This window comes from Palaemon carinicauda, chromosome 44 (genome assembly GCF_036898095.1).
Source record: "Palaemon carinicauda isolate YSFRI2023 chromosome 44, ASM3689809v2, whole genome shotgun sequence".
In the NCBI taxonomy this organism is placed as follows: Eukaryota; Metazoa; Arthropoda; class Malacostraca; order Decapoda; family Palaemonidae; genus Palaemon; species Palaemon carinicauda.
In genome coordinates, this window is record NC_090768.1 from 23,677,496 (window position 1) to 23,704,995 (window position 27,500).

General features: G+C 34.3%; 1 protein-coding gene across 6 annotated transcripts in view; it reads right to left on the reverse strand.

Annotated features, from left to right (window-relative positions):
* Positions 1 to 27,500, reverse strand: part of LOC137634283 (ataxin-1-like) — a 389,783-nt gene that overhangs the window by 118,886 nt on the left and 243,397 nt on the right. For all 6 annotated transcript variants that reach the window (XM_068366588.1, XM_068366586.1, XM_068366587.1 and 3 more), the window contains exon 3: positions 9,833 to 9,872. The gene's annotated coding sequence lies outside the window, so the exon portion shown is untranslated. The remainder of the gene's footprint in view (positions 1 to 9,832; positions 9,873 to 27,500) is intronic.

Below are 27,500 nucleotides of genomic sequence, written 5' to 3' on the forward strand. Positions count from 1 at the left end.
ATGTTTACGTTTTTACGATTTCTTTGTTTACTGATTCAAAAATTAAAATATTATAATTTACCAGCAAACATGATTGGAATTCTAAAATAAATACGTGCTTAAATTGTTCTTTTATTTCTCATTATCATATAATTATACAATTATGTGTTATATTGAGCTTTCGTTTATTTCTTTATCTGAGATATACATCTGCGTTCATCGACTGACAAATTCAGATTTTGAGAGAGCTAAACGAATTCCATAAAGACCCTATCATCATTTTTTGCTGCAGATAAATTGCACAATTCAGTATATAACATATAATTTTCATTAAAAATAAGGAAATCTACGCGTTTCAAGACAGATCCTGGTGAGATAGCGAAACTTTGTCTTCCTTAAAAACATAACACTGGTCATTACAAAGATTCAATAGCACCGTAATTATTAAGTAAATATCATAAGCAAATTTAATTCAATATGCAACGAATAACTTTAGAAATAACAATAACAAACCACATAATCAGAAGAACATTGCCTACACACTTGCACATCAGGAAATTCTATATCTGTCACAAAATAATAACACATCTGCCCTCGTTCGCCTGTGTAAGTTTGTGGATATGTGGGACAGATCGCCATTCACCAAATACAAAACTTCAAAACAAGTCTGGCTGTTTTGATCTTGGAAAAATAACCCCGTTTTTATACTATATATTCGCTAAAGATAAAAGTTTTTTTTTTTTGAGAATTTTTTCATTTTATGTCACTATTCTAATGTATATATAGTTTCCTGGGATATCTGGTAGAAGTGTAACGTTTTATCCGTTTCCTTTTTATCTCAATCAAGGCTGTTTATGAAACAAAACAAGGTAAAATGCTTTTGGTATTGATATATAAGAAATTTATAGGGACCAGCGTTGAAATAATGATCAGGGGTTTCAGTTCCATTCGTCAGACTGTTAAAAGGCAGAGTAGGTGTAGAACTTAAGTATGATTTCTACTTTCTTCATTACACTTGCGAGAAACAAAAAGCAGCCTGGGGGCAAAGTAAAGCAGTCTGAAGCAGAAAAAAAGCCAGATGAAAAAAAAAGCCCGAAGGAAAGATAAAGCAGAGATGAACAGTATATTGGGAGGAGAGTGATGGAAATGGAGGTACAGGGAAGAAGGAGAGGGAGACCAAAGCGAAGGTGAATGGACTGTATCAAGGATGACCTTCGATCAAAGGGATTAACCGGTGATGAGGTGTGGGACAGAGGTAGATGGAGAACACTGGCCAGAAACATCGACCCCACATAAAAGTGGGAAAATATGCAGACAAAGAAGAAGAAGAAGAAATATAAAGCAGCTTGATAGATAAATAACATATTCTGATGGAAATCAAAGCAGCCTCGGGGAAAAATTAAATAATCTTAAGGAAATATAAAGTAACCTGAGTGAAAAACAAAGGAGGCTAAAAACTGAACCTAAAGGATAAATAAATAAGCCAAAAGGATAAATAAAGCAGCTTGATTGAAAAGTAAAGCAACCTGAAGTAAAAATAAAGCAGTTAGGGAGAAAAATAACACAATTTGAACATTAGAATGAGGCAGTCTGCAAGAAACTGAAGCAATCAAGCATCTGGAACGAAAACTAAAACTGCTTGAAATAAAATCAAGGCGGTTTCAGGGAAGAGAAAAGCAGCCTGAAGAAAATAAAGGAAGATTAAAGGAAAATATAGCAACATGAGGGGAAATTATAACAGTCTGAAGTAGAAATTAAGCAACTTGAAGGAAATATAATACAGAAGCTTCATGGAAAAACAAAATAACTATAGTCCATTTCTTTTAGCGAGGCAGATTTGCAACGACTCGCAGCGGTGCCCTTATAGCTCGGAAAAGTTTCCTGATCGCTGATTGGTTAGAATTATCTCGTCCAACCAATCAGCGATCCGGAAACTTTTCCGAGCTAGAAGGGCACTCGTCCAACCAATCAGCGATCAGGAAACTTTTCCTAGCAAAGGGCACCGCTGCAAGTCGGTGCAAATCTGCCTCGCTAAAAGAAATGGACTATAGAAGGAAATATAAAGTAGTTGATGGTAAAACATAAGTAACCGGCGAGAAAAAAAATAAAAAGATAACGAAAGTAATAATACATCCTGAATGATTTGCTGCCATATCCGACATTACATTTTTTTTTTTTTCATTTTGTGATGGATGGATAAAATAGAAATAAAGCGTCACAATAATTGTTTTATTAAAGGTCATATCTTTTAATAGTCTCCAAGGCTCGAGAGAGAGAGAGAGAGAGAGAGAGAGAGAGAGAGAGAGAGAGAGAGAGAGAGAGAGAGAGAGAGAGAGAGAGAGAGCAAATCCTTCCCCTATTAAAATAATCCAGAGGGGACAAATCCCTCCCAGGCTGAAAAAAAAAATCGTTAAGCAACAAAAAACAAAGGAAGATGCTCCCACGCTATACGCATGTGTGGAACTCGGCAATGACGGATGACGTTGCGAATACTGCCAAAGAGGACTGGGGTCGAAGACACCTCAGAGGGGGTTTCTCACCCTCAGTATATTCCGTCTATTTATATGACGTAAGGATGTCACACGTCCCCGCTGAGGGATCTTGGAATCATCTCACTACCTCTTTGTATTCATAGTTCGTTATTAAATATCAGAATGTCAGAGAGAGAGAGAGAGAGAGAGAGAGAGAGAGAGAGAGAGAGAGAGAGAGAGAGAGAGAGAGAGAGAAGGTAAGGTTTTTTCAGTGATTAAAGCTTCATTACTATTAACCACGAATTGATTATTCACATTCAAAACATTATTCAAGTTCAAAATGAAAGAAACTTTCACCCAAGTTTGGGAACAAAACATAGAAAACGAGCTAAGAACATTCGTAACTTCCATTCCAATCGGAAAACAATCATAAAGAAGTCAAAAGTTCCATTTGGCCTTTCAATGAAAGCGAAACCTTAGATAACCTGACTGATGACACACCACGTGCACTCACCACGTGCCAGAGTTTCATGCCACGGCTTCAAAGAAGTGATGCCTTCTAAAATCTTCTAAAGGCGACGCGCGGAGGCAGATCTGAACACTCCGCAAGTCGTTGTGCTTTTTACACTCGAATTATATTTCTGGCTTCGGAATCTCGTAAGCACTCGTAGTCTGAGAGCCAGACATACAGACAGTTATATTTATGAACCTCTGCTAGTATATACTGTACTACACTTATATAAAGAACGTAAGGTGTGCAGCTAGATTTGACATCAAAACAGTAGAGATATTTCAAAACATCATGGACTATATTAATAATAATAATAATAATAATAATAATAATAATAATAATAATCCTCTTCCCAATAGAATAGAGCAAGTGTCTATATATATATATATATATATATATATATATATATATATACTGTATATATACATACATATATGTACTGTATATATATAATATATATATATATATATATATATATATATATATATATATATATATATATATATATATATCCAGTCACGCTCAGGGGCATTACCAGACGCATGACTACTGCGTCTATCTCCGTCCCTCGGGTAGGGGGAGAGGGAGTACTCATGCCATGGTAAGATGGTGCGTGTGTGTATGTGCCTATCTAAATATTTAGCCGACATTTTAACAGGTCGCGTACACCAATAATAATATTAATAATAATAATAATAATAAAAAGAAGAAGAAGAAGAAGAGGAAATTTAAAAACATCGCGGCCATCAACCCTTCCTTAAAATTCAATTTCCAAAGCTTTGGCGCTCTCCCTACCTTGAAAAAGAAAACACTGCACGAGAGAGAGAGAGAGAGAGAGAGAGAGAGAGAGAGAGAGAGAGAGAGAGAGAGAGAGAGAGAGAGAGAAAATCTGACACCAACTTCATCCATTGGGCTACAACGATAGAATAGTTTTACTTCTTTCTTCGCCAATAGTTTTCCACTGGCTGCTGCTTTCAAGTTACGCTCTCCGTGATCCTACTTTTCTATACATTCCTTGCCATTATTTCTATTTAATTTTTCTTTCTTTTTTCGTCTATTGTCTTACTACGCGAACTTCCCCTTCCCAAGAATCTTCTGCATCGTACCTTTTTTTTTTTTTTTTTTTTTGACAATTTCGTTCGATTCTGCCCGCAGTGTTTTTAAGCGCATTTTTAGTCGTTAATTCCCTTCTCCCCTCATCACAGCTATCATTTGTTCTTTTTTTCCCTTTCCTTATTCACCTACTTCACTGTTTATTATGTCTTACTGGTTTTCAGAATTCTCCTTTCTTTTTTTCCGGTGACTTGAATTCCTTCACTAATCTGAGTTAACTGCCATATTTTTCTTTCTAGCTTTGCTACCATTTTTTTAAAACCAGTTTTTGCCACGTTCATACACTGCACGGTGATGAGATCTGACCATTCATTCTTACAGTTGGCTTCGTTTCCTGTTTCCGTATTGATGTAGTAATTCTTTATTTTTGAGTTCAGTAACTTTACTTCTGAAAATAATACTGGGTATATGCGATGCAAGCTACCAAAAAAAAAGAAAAAACGTGTCTGTCACTTCGACGAAAATATCATGGTAAAGAAAAAAGTGAGGCATATGATACTTTTGGAAAAATGTAAAAAAGAAAAAAAAATAACAAGTACTGACAACATCCTCAAGCCATTTTTTTCAGTTGCAGAACGCACCTATATTTTGTTTAAAAACCGGCAATGGTTGCATATTGCAAGGCCGCAGGCATCCAACTTCATCCCCTTGGCCACACTTGATGCTTTGTTTCGGTTTCACTTTTTGCTTCTCTTTTTATTTCCTTACCCAGCCGTCTGCATAAAGAGGAAAGGCGGGATCTATGTAGTTTGGCTGATATGAGAAACAAAAAAAAAGGAAAGGAGACGACAACGAAGAAAAAGAAGAAGTAGAAGAAGAATGAGAGGCGTTTAGTTGCCGAGAAGCATCCAACGCTTAAGAGAGAAAACCAATGATTAATGATAAAAAGAGTGACTGACTACTGCCAAGTAGCGTAGAAAGCAAAGATTGTGTGGGTACAAACATTAGTGTGATACAGCGTGATGCCAATCGGAGAAATTTAGAGGCAGCAAGAAAATAAGAGCGGTGTCTTTCGTGCCATTGCAAAGGAATGGATGCCCGCCTAAATTTTCCCGCCAATGGAGTTTAACATAGCGCTTGCTTCCCGCCAACAGTCACACACAGATTTCATCGCGTGACATAGCACCAGCAGTCTGTTAATATCACACTAGATCTGCAGCCATTAGTCAAGTGACGCGTTGGGGAAAGACAACATATTGTACGGCAATGTGGACTTTTATGCACACGACGTGAAACCAAGAGGAGGATAAATAACACAGATAGGGAATCATCATGTACCTGTTTAGTTCGCTCTAATACTCCCTCAGGACGGATCAGGCTACAGGGTGCTGCTTTGTACAGTAACTAATAAGCACAGCTCTACTGGCAATATCCGTAAGTTAGCCTGATTATTCTCCGTCTCTTTCTCTTTCCTTGTAAACTCGCGACTAAACACATCGATTGCTGTGTAATATTCTAATGCCGTATTTATCTTTATGCGTCGACATTTTCTCAAGTTATACCGGTTTGGAAGATTTCAAAGGTAAAGGCCTTTTTAAGTAAACGTGAACCTGTTATTATTATTATTATTATTATTATTATTATTATTATTATTATTATTATTATTATTACTACTGCTTAGCTACAACCATAATTGGAAAGGCAAAATGCTATAAGGCAAAGGGCTCCAACAGGAAAAATAGCCCATTGATGAAAAGAAGTAAGGAAATAAATAAGCTATATGAGAAGTAATGAACAATCAAAATAAAATATTCTAAGAACAGTAACTACATTAAAACAGATCTTACATCTATAAACTATAAAAAGGGACATGTCAGCCTGTTCAACTTGAAAACATTTGCTACAAGTTTGATCTTTTGAAGTTCTGCCGATTCAATTACCTGATTAGGAAGCCCATTCCACAACTTGGTCTCTGCTGGAATAAAACTTCCAGAGTACTGTGTAGCATTGAGCCTCATAATGGAGAAGGCATGACTATTAGAACTAACTAGTCATAATTATGAAAAATCTCATGCAACAGGCATAGCGAACTAATTGAATGAAGGTGCCAGAGATTAATATATAGATCGGGAATAAGAAATTTATTAGACCGTAAGTTCCTGTTTAACAAATTAAGATAAGAATCATCAGCTGAAGACCAGACAGGAGAACTCGAAACAAGGTAGAATAAAAGAATTAAAACACTATTTCAGAATACATCGGTCACCGAAAACCTTACACGGCATTTTGTACAATTGAAGAATATATATATATATATATATATATATATATATATATATATATATATATATATATATATATAGCCTATATCACCATCTCCTCCGACGCCTATTGGGCATCAGTTATACTTAGCCAGCCGTCTCTATCTTCAGCTTTTAATTCAATACTTCTCTATTCATCATCTCCCACTTCACGCTTCATAGTATATATACAACATACATACATACATACAAACACACACACACACACACACACACACACACACATATATATATATATATATATATATATATATAAATATACATATTGGCTTTAGATAATAATGCACAAGTCATTGCCACATTCATCATTGTGGTGGCTTGTTGGTAACGTCCTTGCCTGATGATCGCCAGACTGGGGTACGAGTCCTGCTCAAACTCGACAGTTCCTTTGGTCGCTGCAACCTCACCATACTTGTGAGCTAAGGATGGGAGGTTTTGGGGGGAGCCTATAGGCCTATCTGCCGGGTCATTAGCAGCCATTGCCTGGCCCTCCTTGGTCTCAGCTTGGGTGAAGAGGGGGCTTTGGTGCTGATCACATATGGTCAGTCTCTAGAGCATTGTCCTGCTTGCTAGGGTAATATCACTGTCCCTTGCCTCTGCCATTCATGAGCGACCTTTAAACCTTTGAACTGAATGGGCGCATTAAAACTGACAGCAAATTATTCTAGAAGGTAGATGACAGTTCTTCGTCCTGGAAACACACTTCTGAATTATTATCTAGTGGTTTCATATCTCCATTGAAAAACTGAATTTAGATTTGCAGTAGTTCTAAGAAGCATCTAAACTCTTTTTCATCATCAATAATGTTGAATTGCTACAAAATTTAACATGATCAGGGCACCAGCCACCCATTGAGATACTACCACAAGAGAGTTATGGGGTCCTTTGACTGGCCAGAAAGTACTACATTGGATCCCTCTCTGGTTATGGTTCTTTCCCTTTGCCTACATATACACCAAATAGTCTGGCCTATTCTTTTCAGGTTCTCCTCTCTCCTCATACACCTGACAACACTGAGATTACCAATCAATTCTTCTTCACCCAAGGGGTTAATACTGCACTGCAATTGTTCAGTTGCCACTTTCCTCTTGGTAAGGGTAGAAGAAACCTTTAGCTATGGTAAGCAGCTCTTCTAGGAGAAGGACACTCCAAAATCAAACCATTGTTCTCTAGTCTTGGGTAGTGCCATAGCCTCTGTACCATGGTCTTCCACTGTCTTGGGTTAGAGTTCTCTTGCTTGAGGGTACACTTGGGCACACTATTCTATCCAATTTCTCTTCCTCTTGTTTTGTTATATTTTAGTTTATATAGAAATTATTTATTTTAATGTTATTGTTTTTTTTAAATATTTAATTTTTCCTTGTTTCCTTTCCTTACTGGGCTATTTTTCCCTTTAGGGGCCCCTGACCTTATAGCATCTTGCTTTTCCAACTAGGGTTGTAGCTTAGCAATTAATAATAATAATAATAATAATTATAATAATAACAATAATAATAATAATAATAATGTAATTTTTTTCATCAAATATTTACGTCAGCAGAAACTTATATGTTTATATGTTTCTAAATATCAATGTCAATTATTGTATTCACCTATGTCTGTCCGTTCACAGATTATACAAAACTTTACAAATAAAAAGTTATGAACAGATTACTTTTTGAGGCACTGACCCCAGGCCAAGGGAAAGTGGATCAGAATTTGTACTGCATAGATAATAATGCGATAGATTTCGTCTTCATTTCTATAAATATTAATTTATCTTTATGAGCTGCTGAAGTACTCTGTCTTTGGACGCTTGTTAGTAATGGCTCTACTGTTTAATTTGTATTAAATTGTCAGTTTTTTTAATATAAAAGCATTAATATCATTGAACACTACCTTAAAAATCGCCAATGGTTGAATAGAAGCTACAATTGCAAAGTTGAGAGTTTCAATCAAAGGCCGATCATAAATAAAAAATAACCAATTGAATATTATATCGTTAAAAGAATAATAACGAAAAAACAAAGGGGGACCTGAATTACATCTCCATACCTATCTGAAATACTTGGATCAGTATGGAACTACCCAATCGGGAGCGGCATTCATAGGTAATTACGGACTGCCTATTGCTGGATACATGAGCACTGTTTTTAAAACAACCTTGACAAATGGGAAGAGGATTATCTTTCCTCATGGTACACGGACACAATATTTGTCATTACACATCTTATGAATATGGAAAACTTAAATCAGTGCCATAATACTTCAAGAGCACGTTGAATAATACAGTAAACAGGATCAGGAGAGGGGTCCAATTGAGAATATTGTTTTAGAAAACTTTAGTAGAATGAACCAAGTTCAAATACCAGAAGACTTTGAAGTTTACGGAACAGCAAGAAGTAAAAAATATACATCTCATTGTGCAAGAAAAACTTTATATCTCCATAAAAAATGCTAGAATCTTTTTAAGAAAGAATAGCAATGTCTAAAAGCGCTAACATGGTCTATCTTGAAAGAAGTGCTAGTAGAAAAGACTATATATACGCACATGAAATTACTCCTTCCGAGATACGACTGCCAAAGATCATGGTGATGACGATAATTATGATGTAAGGCAGAAAAAAAGGTGCTCTAACGCAGGGTTAACCAAAGGGATGATGGGAGTTATTTGCCGCCGTGCAAAACACAAGAACTCGACATCACAAGGAAACAGGGAGACGTATTGAGACCACGTCTGAGACGAGCACATTTGCAACCCCGATACTACTCACCTCTCTCTCTCTCTCTCTCTCTCTCTCTCTCTCTCTCTCTCTCTCTCTCTCTCTCTCTCTCTCTCTCAGGGTGGGATGGAGCAATGAAAGGTTCAGATCGGAGCAATGAAAGACTGAGAACTGACAACAGAGGAAAGTATGACAAATAGTTTTAAAACCAAGTCTTCACTAGTAAATAACTCTCATAGCTACATTTAACAAAAACAACTCGTCTAGACAAACTTGACAAAACTGACTGCATCAAATGCGCTTACTGTTTCAGTATGAGTGGAAGGTTCTACGTACCTTATCAAAACTACGGCGTTTGGCAAATTTTTCAAAATTTAGTGAGAAAATTTGGAATCCATAAAATAGTTTATATCCAACGGACACCTTACGTTTGTTACCTAAACGCTACAACTGATCATAACTGCGAAGACAGTTGACTTCAGTAACGACTCACCTGGGACGTAGTTTGTTCTCCATAAACATTTCTCTTTTTATATTAACCACAGTTATAGTCCAATTCACTACCAAACACTAAAATCATACAAACTATACTACAGAACATAACATGTCCTTGGAATGATACCAGCAACAGGAAAAGAATATATAAAGATAAATAAGAACTACATTGAAAACTGCCCTTGCTCTCTCATGATGGAGGAAATCAGACCATCTGATAGGAAAAAAAAAAAAAAGGATTCTATGAAAGGAAACACAAACATCAAATTTGTTTCAGAAAAAAGAGGATAAACGACTTACCTACGGCACTCCGGGAAGCATGGGGAACTCTATGTCACATCTGCAAAGAAAAAACAATCATAATTCAGCAAAACGTCAATGAAATTTTTACCCTCTTAAACATTGCATGAGTCTTACTGAGATAAACTTAGTTCATAATGGCCGTTTATACAAGTGACTAAGAGGATTGTACATACATATACCAAGGCACTTCCCCCAATTTTTTGAGGGTAGCCGACATCAACAAATGAAACAAAACAAAAAGGGGACCTCTACTCTCTACGTTCCACAAAGAGGATTGTAACTAAATTAAAACCCAGGCTTTTGATTATGAACAAGATGTCATATAAGTGTTGTAAAAAAACTTGATATTCACTTAAGCATCAATAACTACCTACTACTTTTGATAAAGTTCTTTAATCCCTATTTTTTTCAACTACCTCACAGGCTTAGTTTTCATAATAAACAAAGGATTTTCTTTTTATCTCGGTCTCAGCATTATGAAAGATAATGGGCATATTGCGACTTTGTTGCTCTACACCTTAACCTACTGTCTTTTGTTTGGCGTAGTTTATCTACGTAATGACAACAAACATCTGTTTATCGTTCTGTTATTTTCGTATATCACAAAATCCATCTATACCTATCGATTAAAATATAAATTTACTAAAAGGACATGATTAACGCAAATCCTAAAACGTAAACACAATTTTATAAATTGAGATAATTTTCAATATATATATATATATATATATATATATATATATATATATATATATATATATATATATATATAGAGAGAGAGAGAGAGAGAGAGAGAGAGAGAGAGAGAGAGAGAGAGAGAGAGAGAGAGATTACTTCAGTTGGTAATCCTTATCGTTTTTAAGTGTCACATTTCAGGATTTAAACAGCTCAGAAAAAAAAGACTTGCTACAAATAAACATGTAGTGCCACCTTGTCAATGCAAACCAATGCAGGCTCTTTACATAAATTAGTTTTAAATACGATTCTTTCGTTAAATTAACCTTTTTTAAACAACCTTCTAATTCCTTAAAATAAATATTTTCATTACTGACATAAAAATGAATGAATCAACAAAACTTCATCATACTATTCAGGTTATCAAGTTATTTTAAAGCTTTTATTATACTCCATAATACTTTATCTCTTATCTAAGATATCACTATCAGTTACTGAAACTTTTCACGCAACTGGTGATTAAATTTACCACATCATGTCGCCAATCGTCTCGCTTGTTAATGACCTTACTTGTCTAAAAACACGATTCCAAACATTAGCTCGATGAACTTTTTTTGTGTTCATTCGTATCATTTTGGATATTTCGTATTATTACAAAATGTTTGAGGAGTATTTATTGCATTCTATCCACATTTTCAGCTAACATATTTAGATAAGATGCAAAATTACTGCCTCATTCAAGCTCCAATTAAACAGCCTTTCCGAATTCGGAAAAAAAAAAACAGTAACACAAAAATAAGTCCATGAAAGATGGCAACAATTAACTTCATTTTCTAAATTATACAACTTATTTCGGAATCATATTAATAAGCTAAATTCTGAAAACGAGGCTAGTCCTTATAATAAGAAACAGTGAAATATACATTAAAACAACATAAAAAAAAAACAATAGTAAACCACTTCTAAAAAGAAAAAAAATAACCAGAGCGTTTCCTAAGTGATGTATACTGTACACGAATAAACACGTTTCGTATGAACTTACATACATCAGAACTTGCATTGTAACTATACTAATTTCCATATTATCTGAGAATGTTCGCATAATCATACCATATCAATCGATATCTAGTTAGAGATGTACTTGAAGATAAAAGATAATCTCAGTAATATAATATCAAGTAATATTGGCATTTATATATAATCTTTATATAAACAGTTATCTTATAACACCAGGTGAATGTCTCTCGTTATGTCTGTGACAGTGTCTGTCACTCTTTACTTTATTGTCTGTCTGGTTTTGGGTCTTTTTCGTGTGTTTTCATTTAACAAACATATGCCAGCTATTTATAGTTTATATATGACATATCTGTTTTGACGTTCTTACTGTTTTTATAATTATTTATTGGTAATTTTTTCTCATCATTTATTTATTTCCTTATTTCCTTTCCTCACTAGGCTATTTTTCCCTGTTGGAGCCCCTGGGCTTATAGCATCTTGCTTTTCCAACTAGGGTTGTAGCTTGGCTAATAATAATAATAATAATAATAATAATAATAATAATAATAATAATAATAATAAAAATAATCATAATAATAATAATAATAATAATAATAATAATAATAAAAATAATAATAATAATAATAATAATAATAATAATAATAAAAATTATAACAATAATAATAATAATAATAAAAATAATAATAATAATAATAATAATAATAATAAAAATAATAACAATAATAATAAAAATAATAATAATAATAATAATAATAATAATAATAATAATAAAAATAATAATAATAATAATAATGATAATAATCAGAGTTTAAAATTTCGTAATAAATCAACTTGTAAACACTCACCACATCTCCTACCCTACAATCGTTAACTATCAATCTTTGTCATCAATATATCTTGCATTGTATTACATAGCAACAATGTTAATTCATTAAATGCAACAAATTACACATTCGATTAATATCATTAAAGTCATTCTTTCCTCATATCTTCTTTTGTTTTCTAAAGGATATTCAAAAGAGTTAATCTACAGCGGAAATGAATAAATACTTGGAGAAGTAGAGATCTTTCAAAAGTATCCGTCTTTGATTATAAATGAATCCTTTACTGTTTTACAGTCTGAAGCAAAAGTTTGGGTCTTCTATCTGGTTTCATTTCATTTCTTTCATTTTTTTGCGAAGTGAAAATTTCCTAAGCAAGTATTTCGACAATTCTCTATTGCCTACTTCGATGTGTTTTAGGCGAATCATATGTAAGAGAATGAATTCTAAAAGAAAATTCCAATAATAGATCTTTTTTATTTTGAAAAAAAAAATACTTTTCCTGTTTTAGGGAGTTTTTACTTCTAATAAGTATATCTACTTAAGATAGAATGGCTCTTAGAAATATTTTCACTGTAAAACAGAACGCTTCCTAAAAATACTTTTAGCCAAATCTCTTTCACTTTTTTTTTTTAAGTTCTCTTTTATCATCAAACTTAAAATACAGAAATCAGGTTTACCGATTTTACGGCTCCTATTGGCTATTTTGTAAATATATAAAATACGCTTGAAACATTATCTAGAAGTTTTTCTCTCCTTCCATTCCAGTTTTTCAAGTAACGGTATTTTCAGCATATATGCAAATAATTTTATATAATTGGATATTTTCCCGTCATATAGTACTTAACCATTCTTATTATTATTATTATTATTTGCTAAGCTACAACCCTAGTTGGCAAAGCAGGATGCTATAAGCCCAGTGGCTCCAACAGGGAAAATAGCCAAGTGAGGATAGGAAACGAGGAAAAATAAAATATTTCAGGAATAGTAACAACATTGAAATAAATATTTCCTATATAAGCTATAGAAACTTTAACAAAACAAGAGGAAGAGAAATAAGATAGAATAGTGTGCCTGAGCGTACCCTCAAGCAAGAGAACTCTAACCCAAGATAGAGGAAGACCAAGGTACAGAAGCTATGGCACTACCCAAGACTAGAGAACAATGGTTTCATTTATTTTGGAATGTCCTCCTAGAAGAGCTGCTTACATTACATAACGTTTATGTGATGGTCTGAAATGTTGGATGGTTAATAATAACAAATCAGATGTTTTATTGATTAATAACATAAGACCTATTAAATAAATGAAAGCAGAGTAATTCCATCATAAATAACGTGCGTTTCCGAAGTCCTGCAATCAACAAACTTAATCCGTGAACCAGATATCGCTGAAATTAATACAGAAAGAGAACATTCTTCCGCACGAATTAACATCTTACTTATTCGTACAACTTAGTCAATAGCGTCTTTACTACGCTTGAGGGTACACTCGGGCACACTATTACATCTTATTTCTCTTTCTCTTGTTTTGTTAAAGTTTTCGCATATTTATAGAGGTGATATTTATTTTAATGATATTGTTTTTAAAATATTTAATTTTTCCTTGTTTCCTTTCCTCACTGGGCTATTTTCCCCGATGGAGCCCCAGGGCTTATAGCATTCTGCTTTTACAACTAGATTTGTAGCTTAGCAATTAATAATAATAACGGTTATTCTATAGATATGTGGAAATCTCTATTCAAATAGTGTATTATTTATCACTTCTAAATAGTACTACTGCAACAATAAAAGTACTAATCTTCTTTACCTCGGGTACTTAAAGCAGGCCCAGTTCATATTTCACAATAAACTTGTTTCCGAAGTTCAAGCACTCTGATTTGATTAGTAAAGGGTTATTTATCGGTCCAAGTACTTGGGTCACTAGTGCAGTGATTGTCTCTGATTTTGTTTATGACGAAATTAATAGATTGAAGCCAGACAGTACCACATTGGATCCTTCACTCTGGTTACGGTTCATTTTCCCTTTGCCTACACACACACACACACACACACACACACACACACACACTGAATAGTCTGGCCTATTCTTTACACATTCTCTTCTGTCCTCGTGCACCGGACAACACTGAGATTACCAAATTGTTCAGTGGCAACTTTTCTCTTTGTAACGGTAGAAGAGACTTTAGCTATGGTAAGCAGCTCTTCTAGGAGAAGGACACTCCAAAATCAAACCATTGTTCTCTAATCTTGGGTAGTGCCATAGCCTCTGTACCATGGTCTACCACTGTCTTTTTGGTTAAAGTTCTCTTGCTTGAGGGGTACACTTGAACACACTATTCTATCTTATTTCGCTTCCTCTTGGTTTGTTAAAGTTTTTATAATTTATATAGGAGTTATTTATTTCAATCTTGTTCTTCTTGAAATATTTTCTTTTTCTTTGTTTCCTTTTCTCACTGAGCTATTTTCCCTGTTGGAGCCCCTGGGCTAATAGCATCCTGCTTTTCCAACTAGGGTTGTAGCTTAGCAAGTAATAATAATAATAATAATAATAATAATAATAATAATAATAATAATAATAATAATAATAATAATACTGCATTCTATCCTCATACAAAAATTTTGTAGAGTAGTACATTCATGATTTCAAACTACATGAAAAATAACATGTATCACACATCTTAATGTTCTCTTGAATCGTATCTAAAAACCTTCGGCAAACTTTTAGATCCCATACGCCTTACGACACTGTTTTCAATAGACGTGATCTCCAATCGTGGTCAAAATAATCTTCAAAATGTTCCTTCTCCATTTCTACCCGACGGAATTACATTTTTTATCAGTCATTACTGATGAAGGCATTGCATTCTACTTTATACTTTCTCTGTACTCTTCAATGGATGGGCGCGACGTGGATGTACCCGTCACTCACCATGTAATAAATTTCATGCATTATAATACTTAAATTACTTGTGCACTTGAAAGCAAGAATACTTTTGAATTTCACGCCACTTCTCGAAATCAGCTTATCATTACATAGCCCTTTAAACGACCGTAGCTTTCCTTAATATTAGCGTATCATAATAAGCTTCTTCCATTATCGAATTTATACTACTGGATATTTACTTGAAGAAATTTTGAAGAGATAAGAAGCGATATGAATGATGAATATCATCATACGGACTATATTAAAATTGTCTTTTGTAAATAGTGTCATAAGGTACAGCAGATGATACTTCGATGAATATTCTTCAGTTCTGACTTATTGATTACTTGTACTGTACTTGGCATAGTAGATCTAAAAACTTGTTTTCATTCCTCTCCCGTCAGAAATAAATCTATTGCCCTTTAGCTAATTCACACACAGAGACATATATATATATATATATATATATACATATATATAAATATATATATATACATATATATAAATATATATATACAGTATATATATATATATATATATATTGTAAAGAAGGGGCCTATGGGTTAGGAAACACAGGCCTCTTTTCATCCCAGCCCTGAAGATAACAAGAAAGAGGAAGGAGGGCGGGGCTTCATCTGAAAAGAAAATGATAAACATATTTTTCAAATGAAGAAAAGTCAAGGAAAAGAGTATTAGAGATTTCTCTAAATCTTAGCTGTAGAAGCATAATATACTATTATTGGTTGCTAACCCATCAGAAGGTCTCCTCTCGTTGAATACGTCTTAAAAAAGGGACAGAAAAAAAGAGCCCCCATCTCTTCTATCATTACATCACAAACAATAAGAGTTATTGCGGGTCTGCTAAATAGCAAAAGATCGTGCTGCCGTAAGTCCAGAAATCTATAATATAAATGCTACTATACGTAATTATGCAGAAAATTACGGCCTCCAAAAGTAAGTCATCTTGTTCGCTGCTATTTTATTCATCGACGTCCCAGGCCCAGGGTCGAAACTTCAAGCACTACATCTACCTATGATTTTCTTAACAGAATGTTCTGTCATTTACTCATGGGAACTGGTTATTATTTGCCACAGTGACTCTTACCTTTTATATATATATATATATAAAAAAATATAGTGAATACAAATACTTTATACCATCCCGCAGAAATGCTGGACTAGAACATTTTTTTCGTGTAGTTAAACGACTTTCGGCTGTCTGTTTCTCAGAGAATCCTTTGCAGAAAACTAGAAAATAAAACTACAAAAAAAAAAACCACTCGTCGCAACACTGCACGAGACATTACACATAACGCTAGTTGTGAATGTTTTTAAACAAACAAATTTACTGCCAATAAGCGACAAAAAAAGGTACCAAAGATTCAACTCAATTTCAAATTATTTTTCGTTCTCATCATTTATTTATATCCTTGTTTCCTATCCTCACTGGGCTATTTTTCTCTGTTAGAGCATTTGGGCTTATAGCATCTTGCTTTTCCAACTAGGGTTGTAGCTCGGCTAGTAATAATAATAATAACAGATTATGAACATTATACGCCTCGGAAACAGATACTGGCAAGTCTGAAAATACTCAATCGCGTCACAAAGCCGACAAACTGGTATCTCTTCGCTGCAAAACCGCGAGAGAGAGAGAGAGAGAGAGAGAGAGAGAGAGAGAGAGAGCTATAAGGGGAAATATTTGCGTATACAAAGAAAGGAAAAAAAAAGTGTCAGACGTGTGAAATATTGCTCGCCTTAGGAGTGAAATGGTGCTTGGCCGGGACGGGGCGGCTTGTTGCACATCACAGATGACATGTTGCTGGTTACAAGGGTGAAGTGTTGCATGATCCTGAGGGAGATGATGTTAGTAACGGGAACAAGGACGGGGGGGGGGGGGGGTAGGTATGAAGGGGAGGGGATCTGGCATCACAGATCCTTCCCCTTCCCTTTCAGAAAGGTGGGGGGAGGGGGGGGGGGCAGGGAGGAGAAGGGATGCGTCAAATGGAGGGAATGTCAAGTTTTGAGATTGCAGTCAGTGGAGAGAGAGAGAGAGAGAGAGAGAGAGAGAGAGAGAGAGAGAATTTAAAGATAATCATATATAAATATAAACAGTAGACATAAATACATTAGAACAAATATATAGAAAGAAGCAGAAAACTCACCAGTTTATTCTGCATTAAGGGAAAAAGTGAATTCTAGAACGATGATATCTTCTCACGAGGATAAGATATGTTTGAGAGGGCGATCCAGCACCATATTAATTAAGAGCGACTTCGGCGGATGAGCTGAACTTACTTGGCAGAAAAATTCCCAAGTAGCAGACACCACGACGGTTCTTGGCGAAAACGAGAGAGAGAGAGAGAGAGAGAGAGAGAGAGAGAGAGAGAGAGAGAATATGTTGGTTTCCAGCATCATTATGACCAAAGGCTACTTACCCAGGGACCGGCATTATTATGAGTTTCAAAATGGATAAATGCTTGTCTTTTGAACGCAAGAAGGGAAAAAAAATTCGTAGAAGCTGTAAAATCAAATGTTTTAGAAACTTAAAACTTTCTCTGATAAATTTGCATCTCTAAATACACCAGGAAATGAGATAGACATTAGCAGAAAAATGTAATATATAAAAAAGTGACATGCTTCGAAAGTGAAACATGACATTCGAGCGTCAACAATTGTAATACGGATCCAAAGCGGTCCTAAAAAAAAAAAAAAAAATAATAATAATAATAATAATAATTGCTGGACAATTGAGAAATGAGGCTAAGAATTTCGTGACAAAGACCCAGGGTTACGCAGTTACATAGTAAATATTAACAAATGTGGGCATATCATCAGAGCAGAAATTTTACCAGCTACTTTTTTTATAAACGAATGTATGTTTCTGACACTTGGGTTTTCCTTAAAAAACTTTGCTGATTTTAAAGAATAATGATAATAATTATAATAATGACGCTTATTATTTTGACTAATGTTTTTACTAATACTATTAAGATATATAAAAGACGTCTATCATAACAAAAAAACAAAGACTTTCTTATCAATCACCAATAGCATAAACTCTTAAAATTCTAACTTCATAAAATATGAAAAAAATATATAATCTGTACTAAAAAGCATAAAGAACATATGTCAAAAACCTTGTCTCATTTCTAAATACAGAATTGGCCCTTAAATGAAGAATAAAATACATTCTAGTTTTGTAGTATGAAGCCTAAAGATAATATCTTTATAGTTTAATGATTATGTTACTCATTAATCAAGTAAAACGTCAATTACAATTCAGAGTGATTAAGAAAGGTTACGAGAGAGAGAGAGAGAGAGAGAGAGAGAGAGAGAGAGAGAGAGAGAGCAGTCAATTTTCCACACATATTATAATAATACGTCACATAACGCTCGACATTGTGTAATAAGCTCATCAAATTTATTAATAAAGGATATTTTTTTTTTTTGTATCCTACTCTTCGTACAGCAGCTTACGACGATTAAAAAGCCGATTGCTGGAACACACTCTGCCATATCCCCTATAGTTAAATTTATCGTCAAAAAAAAAAAAAAAAAAAAAAAGTTAAGAAATAAGTATAAGAAAAATTAGGATTCTTGAAGTAACTTGAAAAGTTCAGTAAAGAACATGAAGACGCTTTAACGAGAGAGAGAGAGAGAGAGAGAGAGAGAGAGAGAGAGAGACATAATTTCTTATGAATCATGAAAGGTTTCACTCTTTAGAGTACTGAAGTCTGGTGTTTTTTTTTCTCTCTCTCTACTTCTGAAGTCGTCATGGCCAGACGATATTTTCAGGAACGCGCTCATGTCACCCCACCTCACACTACGAGAGAGAGAGAGAGAGAGAGAGAGAGAGAGAGAGAGAGAGATGTCTCTAAAGCTACAGCCATTCAAACTAAAGGTCATTAACAATAGATTATGATTATTACTCATGAGATCGACCCCAGCCATACTGTATAAAGGAGGACGAGTGATTCATCTTCAGTAAACCTAAGCTGTTTCCGTTAGGTTAATCAACGTTAGGCGTATAGTTTCCTGTCTCTTGCATTGGTGTCCTTTGTAATGTTGGATTTTCGTGAAATATTCATCCAAATCAGAATTTCCTAGAAGGAATTTTTTTTTTTTTTAGAATCTAATAACCACTTCGTATGTCTAAGTTGTTATTTGGGATAAGACCTTACCTGACCTTCTGGTAACGTATCCAAAATAATCCAAAATAATATCCGAATTACTTGAATAAGCAACACCAGTAAGAGAAATCCATTAAGCATTAATGACGAATATCCACAAGGATATTATAATCGAATAAATATAGAATTCCACATAATAATACTAGCAAATATATTTTGAAAGATTATTATTATTATTATTATCATTATCATTATTATTATTATTATTATTATTACTAGCCAAGCTACAACCCTAGTTGGAAAAGCAGGATGCTATAAGCCCAAGGGCTCCAACAGGGAAAAATAGCCCAATGAGGAAAGGAAATAAGGTTATAAATAAGTGATGAGAATAAACTAACAATAAATCATTCTAAAACCAGTAACAGTGTCAAAACAGATATGTCCTATATAAACTATTAACAACGTCAAAAACAGATATGTCATATATAAACAATAAAAAGACTCATGTCAGCCTGGTCAACATAAAAACATTTGCTCCAACTTTGAACTTTTGAAGTTCTACTGATTCAACTAGTATACAGTATATAATAAACGAGAAGTTTTATGTATCTTTTTACCCTTATTAAGTCGTATTTCTCTATCCTTATGAATTAAGCTGGAAATTGTATGTATAAACTTCTTGGAAACTGCACCATCTTACCATAAATAAAGTAACATTCCACGCAATCAAAATAGGACAGGTTAACCGGGAACTCTGTAGCGTTATAGTATAGATGTTTGGTAATGATATTAAAGATAAAATACAAGAACCAAAAACGCTTTTCAGCGCCATCATGAAAGTCTCGAATTGATAGTTAAAAAAAAAATTGTAAAAAATATATTTGGTTTAAGATAACATAATAAATGTCAATGAAAATTTAAAGGGCATTTGCAATAGGATTTGAAACGGTAGAATGACATTTGAAAAGTTCAACCCAATTCCTTTTTTCGGATCACGTATTATTAACGACAACTCTGCATGGCCGACCTCACAACCTCAAAAATTTTCTCCAACTCTTCGGGAAAACCCCTCTCTGTGTACTGTGGGGTAAAACCATTATCATTTTCTTTTAATAGCAAGATTTCCGTAGGGAATTTTTCAAGGAGGCGGGATATCCAGAAAAATATCATATTTTCTTCGTTTTTCAATCTCTGAAAGAGGTCACGGTTTTTTAATTTTACAAAAGGGTATTATGCTGTAAAAAAAAAAATAAAATAAACAAAAAAAAATAAAATGAAATAAAATCTTGGCATAAATGTTGCCAGAAATTTACCGTTTTACAAACGGATTTATTCACGCCAAGGAGTGATATTACGGTCACCGACTAGTAAAAGATTATAATAAAGTATGGTAAAATTACGGTCGCCTGTATTTTACTGAAATACGGCTGAGAACAGTATATTTTTACGGAGAAGTTCCGATTAAAAATACGGTTTTTTTTTTAAAGTGTAGAATTTCCCTCTAAAGTTTTTGAATAAGTCATTCTTGATCATATCTAACGTGATGGTCCCGTGGAAACTTTTAAAGAGAAAACAAATTTCAATGAATATCTTTATGGGATAGTCCTCATAAACATATATTGATAAGAAAAATATAGATCTCAAAATACAATCAGGTGAAATATTTGTTCAATAAAACTCGACGAGAAGCACAGTAAACATAAATAAAAGTTCAGCAGAAGATGAACAAAACATCGTTACGACACAAAAGATGAAAATGTTATGTACAAAAAAAAAAAAAAAAAAAAAAAAAAAAAAAACACTAACTAACTAACTAACTAACGAGGGAGCTTTGAAATATTGAGAGGTCTCCTATAGTCCATTTCTTTTAGCGATGCATATTTGCACCGACTCGCAGCGGTGCCCTTTTAGCTCGGAAAAGTTTCGTGATCGCTGATTGGTTGGAATTATCTCGTCCAGCCAATCAGCGATCCGGAAACTTTTCCGAGCTAAAAGGGCACCGCTGCGAGTCGGTGCAAATATGCATCACTAAAAGAAATGGACTATAGTATAATTTTTCAAGAATCACTGAAAATGAGAATATCCTTTAAAAGCAAATAATAAAAAAAATAATCAATGTTCATTAACAATATACACACCAAGAAGTGATACTTCTACTAAGCATTAAAAGAAACATTAAAACCCTTTCGCTTTAAAACAGCTTTTATTTTTCTTTTAAATTTTATTTTATCTTTACTTCTCAGTTTTTTATACCGTATTTCTCAAAATTGGGACTGGAAGACTTGCAACACTCGGTTTTTCCAACTAGTGTTGCAGTTTGTCTAACAGCACAAGCAACAGCAGTATTTATAACAACACTGATCTTTCGGAAAAATATGATTTAGCGGAGAGAACATGAAATTGGCACGGCATTCAAGAAAAATATTCAAATGCTTAATAAAACTTTGTAACCGGGTTCTCGTTAAATTCACTTCTTGCGATTTTGGTCTGGTGTGCATAAGTAACCCCATCTAGACACTTTGATCTCAAGCACCATATATCATAGATTTATGTCTCTCTCTGGCAGCACATGATTGAAAAAGAGAAAGGAATATAAATAGAAAAGAGAAATAAAAAGGAAGTTCGAGTAAAGGCGCCATAGTAGAGGTGACACCAATCACATATATCAGCATAGGGACATCTAGATTAAATTATGATATATAAGTGTTTCTTCTTCGTTCTATGAGGAGGGCCCCCGGTTATTTTTTTTTTTTTTTTTTTTTGAGGGGGGTCCTTGTGAGGAGAGAGAGAGGGGGGGGGGAGCTGATCCAAAGGACTGTCTACCGTTGCGCCCTCTGGGTAGACACTGTAGAGCTTTCTTAGTTCAAAAAGCATCACTGAGCTTCCTTAGTACATACACAGGGCGAGACGCTTTTTCTCGGTGTGGCGGCGACGCAAGTTTAAAATGGCGTCCTGACTTACCGCTTGAGATCTATTTTAAATCTAGTTTGGCCGACTTCAAAGAGTTGATTGTTGCGCCCCTCTTACGCAGAGAGAAAGAAAGAAAGAGTGATGACAGTCCTCCATCTACAAAAATTTGCGTATAAGTTAGTCAGGAAAAGGCAAGAGACTTTTTAAACAAAGGTAGAAACGTTGCATACCTTACCTTACCTTACCTTATTGCCTTATTTTTTGTTTGGGTTCCCCCAGGTCCCTCAGTATGAGGCACCTCGTATATCCACCGGAGAGTTGCTAATGTATCTTCCGGTGTATTTTGCATCTTCCAGTTGTAAATACAACCCAAGATATATATATATATATATATATATATATATATATATATATATACATATATATATATATGATAAGACCAAAAGGGTAATTCGTTTAATGAAAATCATTTCTGCCAGGGTCAGGATTCGAACCTTAGCGTCAATAAAAATAAGGATAAACAGTAAGAGTTAGCTCATTCGGCTATTTACCACTACCTCTATTGGCGTTAAGGATCACATACTTTGCTAGGCATTGATATTAATTATCAAAATAATTTCACCATGGTTTTTGATCCCGCAGAAGCGTGAATTCGATATCAAAAAGGCATTTGTGGTTGATGTGAAACAGCAGCGTTTATTGTTGTGTTTGTGTTTGTGTGTGTAATATATGTATGTATGTATGTATATAAATTATATATATATATATATATATATATATATAATACATATATATATGTATATATATATATATATATATATATAAATAGATATATATATATACATATATACAGTATATATATATATATATATATATATATATATATATATATATATGTATGTATATATACACACATTATATAATATATATATATACATCTATATATATATATATATATATTTAAATATATGTGTGTATGTATATATCATTTCCCCTTACATGATGTGGTTCGAAAATTAAATAACCTTTCGGATAAATTAGCTTGTCCAAAGCATTTTCCAACCTCGACGTGACGTACCTATGATCATCAAGTACCTAAATCACTCCTTGGGTCAACATAAACACTGCATATTTCATGAACGAGCTCAATGGCAGTGGATCAAGGAGGGTAGAATCTTTCGTTAATGAACAATTCATTAGAGCTACCTAAAGGCTCAAACAAATAACTGTTATATAAGATTTCTTTCGGACAATTCTACACTAAGAACTTTTATTATGAATGGGGTTCATCATGTTAGCTCTCTTTTGATTTTCTAGTAGCGTAGCAGTCAGGCATTTGGCATCGGTATATCAAAATAAAGGAAGCAAAGAATATTCTTTTGGCCTCGGATGTTTAAATTCTTACCACGAAAAAAATCGTCACCTTTGACATTATGGTCAAATTGAAATATGAGTAAAACGAATGTTTAGGAAACGTTAATTGAATAATTCTTTCATATTAGTGTGAATTTTCAAACAATTTTGGATTTCTTTTTTTTTAAATAAAAGCATAATTCTACATTTCTTATTGAATTACATATTTGGTTTGATTACTAATTTTTTCTGTGAATCGTAAATTTTTGGTCATTTGTCAATGTTAACGATATTCATTCAATTATGTTCAGTGACTACAGTATTGTGAGGTTCACTTAAAACTCTATTTCGAATAATCATTATCATGTTATTTCTAAATGAATTATTTATCTGCAATGCCTTCCTTAATGGAATCTTATCTTTGCCTTAATTTAATATTCTTTACTATGTTATACCATATATATATATATATATATATATATATATATATATATATATATATATATATATATATATATATATATATGTGTGTGTGTGTGTGTGTGTGTGTGTGTGTTTGTGTTCGTGAATTTATTTGACGACCACACATAGCACATTGTACAATATGTTTATCACTGACCATTGGATATGGAAACGTATTCTGTAAAGTTAAAATAGCTGGTTTCAATAGCTTTGACCTACACACGATTGCCTTATCGACAGGAAATTACTTCGGATAACCCAAGATTTTTTTTTTCTTAAACAGCCGGCCATGATACAAACGTTTTCTCATTCTGTTTTATAGAGAGGATGGCTTCGTTTCTTCATATCCAGTCTCTGGAATTTATTTTCATTTCAAAACATATGCAATGCTTATGACTTGTGCTTCCTGTTGCATTCTACAATATATTATTATTACTAATATTATTATTATTATTATTATTATTTTTATCATTATTATTATTATTAATTGCTAAGCTACAACCCTAGTTGGAAAAGCAGAATACTATAAGCCCAAGGGCTCCAACAGGGAAAATAGCCCAGTGAGGAAAGGTAACAAGGAAAAATAAATACTTTAAGGATAACAAAATAAATATCTCCTATGTAAACTATAAAAACTTTAACAAAACATGAGGAAGAGAAATTAGATAGAATAGTGTGCCCGAGAGTACCCGCAAGCAAGAGAACTCTGCTAAAAGCAATTATAGTTTATATTATCAGCTTCAATCCTTTTATTTGACACATCTTTCTAATGTTCTTTCTTTATTACCCAAAAAGGTAAATACTCGACTCCTATGTTTTCAAAAACATCTTTTGTGAAAAAAAAAATTAAATAGCTCCTCGGTTTTAGAATTTCCTTTTATGCCTTGCTTGTACTCTGCTATAAGATTATAAAAAAAAACCCGCAATATCAAAACACGTTCATTTTGATTTCAAAACAACAGTCTCTCTAGCTTATCCGACGCACAAAAACACTTTTATTTATTTTAAAGAAAATGTGTCTTCTGCTTCGAGTTTAACCGAACCACCATTGGTCTCTTATTTCTCACCTCTCGAGAAGCAGCCAATCATTTTCTATTCCTTGCTTTTAAAATGATCTTCCCCAATGCATGCATACCCCAACGCCTTCCAGCGCTCTCTCTCTCTCTCTCTCTCTCTCTCTCTCTCTCTCTCTCTCTCTCTCTCTCTCTCTAATACATGCGTGGAAGAACAACAATATAAATGGCTCGACTGCCGGAGATATTTGGAGAAACGTTTAAATACCTAGATAAAGACTCAAATAACAAGTTTATAACGTTTTGGTTCAATAAATGAGAGTATTTACTAAATAAAATTATCTATACAATAGAGAGAGAGAGAGAGAGAGAGAGAGAGAGAGAGAGAGAGAGAGAGAGAGGGAGAGAGAGAATGACGACAATTTTATTTGATAGTCATTCCATTGACGGTATGACTTAATTATACCTGTGGATTAGACATCTACTCGAACAATGCCAACATGTCAGACCCACCACCCATCCTCACACCTTCATGCGTTATATGGGGCGTGGGTGGGTGCAGAAAGTGAGATGAGAAGGGGGAAGTGCTGAAAAGGGGGTTATGGAGGAAGGTGCTGGATGACAGGTACTGGCATATTAAAGTGAGACGAGTCCTGGGAGGGCCCTCGTGGAAAGCCTGGAGACTGGGCGAAGCCCCTTTACATTACCAATTAAAACAACTTCATCTCGCATTTGAGCCATTCTTATTGGTCGCCGGGACCCTCACTCCGCCCACCAACCACCCCCACCCCCCCTTATAAGTCACCACCACTTGCAACGGTACACGCCTACTGTTGATGACGAAGAGAAGGAAATTATATTTTTCTTCATAGGACAAGACTGCATTAATGACTCAGGACGAGGTGGTCCACTTGGATGTGGGGGGCTGGGGGAGAGGTATGGGATAGCGAACATGCCTTCATAGAGAGAAACCTTTGAACCTTCTTTACAAAGTCGCAGAGACAAGATTTCCAAACGTATCTTGAATCACCACCTATTTTATGCATTCTGAGATTGTGTCTGTTCCCAATAACATCTTCTCTCATGTGTTTTTAGCCATGTTGTGGATCAGGCTAATGCAAGCATTCACAGGAAGATATGACAGGTTGTCCGATCTTAGAAAACATTATACTTCGCGAGGCAGTTGATAATGAAACACCCCTATCAACACAAAGGAGGAAGACCACGGCGGGAACTGAGAATTAAGTTTCGTCTTTCAATATGGAATAGATATTACGACGTCACATCGGACTGAAAACTGAAAGAGACGCTCTCTTAATCACAGTTCCGAGTGCGATTCTGAAGCATCGCAAGGTCTCAGGAATAAATAAGACCACAGAAACAGAGATTTCACATTTCTTAATACTTCAAGCGAAGGAGTACATAGGAATTGGAAATCAACACGGATCACAGTTTACCTTCTTTTGACCAACGATGTCCATTTTTTCTCTCCAAAGTATTTGTAATGCCTTTGTCAAACAGACGTAATAGCTAATAGCAGTAATCAATATGGAATGGATGAGCAAGAACAAGGAGAATTATATTAGCGCTAAATCCCAAAGGCTAAAACCTAATAATGATGAAAATACTCACAAAATATTTCAGGGAGAGAGAGAGAGAGAGAGAGAGAGAGAGAGAGAGAGAGAGAGAGAGAGAGAGAGAGAGAGAGAGAAGCCTATTTCATTCAATGAATTTTTCTCCACGTTTTATTAATGAAAAAACGTTATCAATAATTACCTCTGCTGTTGGTATTTACTGGGAACATTAACCTGTAGCCACAAAAGTATCTATTCTTGTTTATAAAAAATGGATTAGAAAGACCTGTTTTAACACTTACACTTCTCTCACTGCAGTCGAGATCTGGCGAAGGAAACACCTATGGAAACCACTGATTACTAAAACATTTCGTCACAAAATAGAGGAAAAGGTTTTCTTAACTTTTTTTTTTCTCTGAGAGCTGAGCTATTTCAGCTTTCAAACACCATTTACATTTCATATTGAATAACTCGTATAACAGTATTCTCGGTTATTCGCTGTTTTTATTTTTATTTCTCACAAGTGTTTTCTTAAGATAAAAAAAAAGTAGTAAAATAAGCACAAAATTCAATTATTATCAATGCCATTTCTTTATCACATAAACTTTAGTTTGTCAATTAACGCACGTGACTTTTAAACATTCAAATATGGAGCCTCAAATTTCTCTTACTATCGAATTCCCTTTATCTTAGGGTTATGGTGGCCTGGTGGTAGCTTCCTTGCCTGGTTATTGCCGGACGAGGGTTCGAGTCCTGCTAAAATCTATAGTTCCTTTGGTCGCTGCA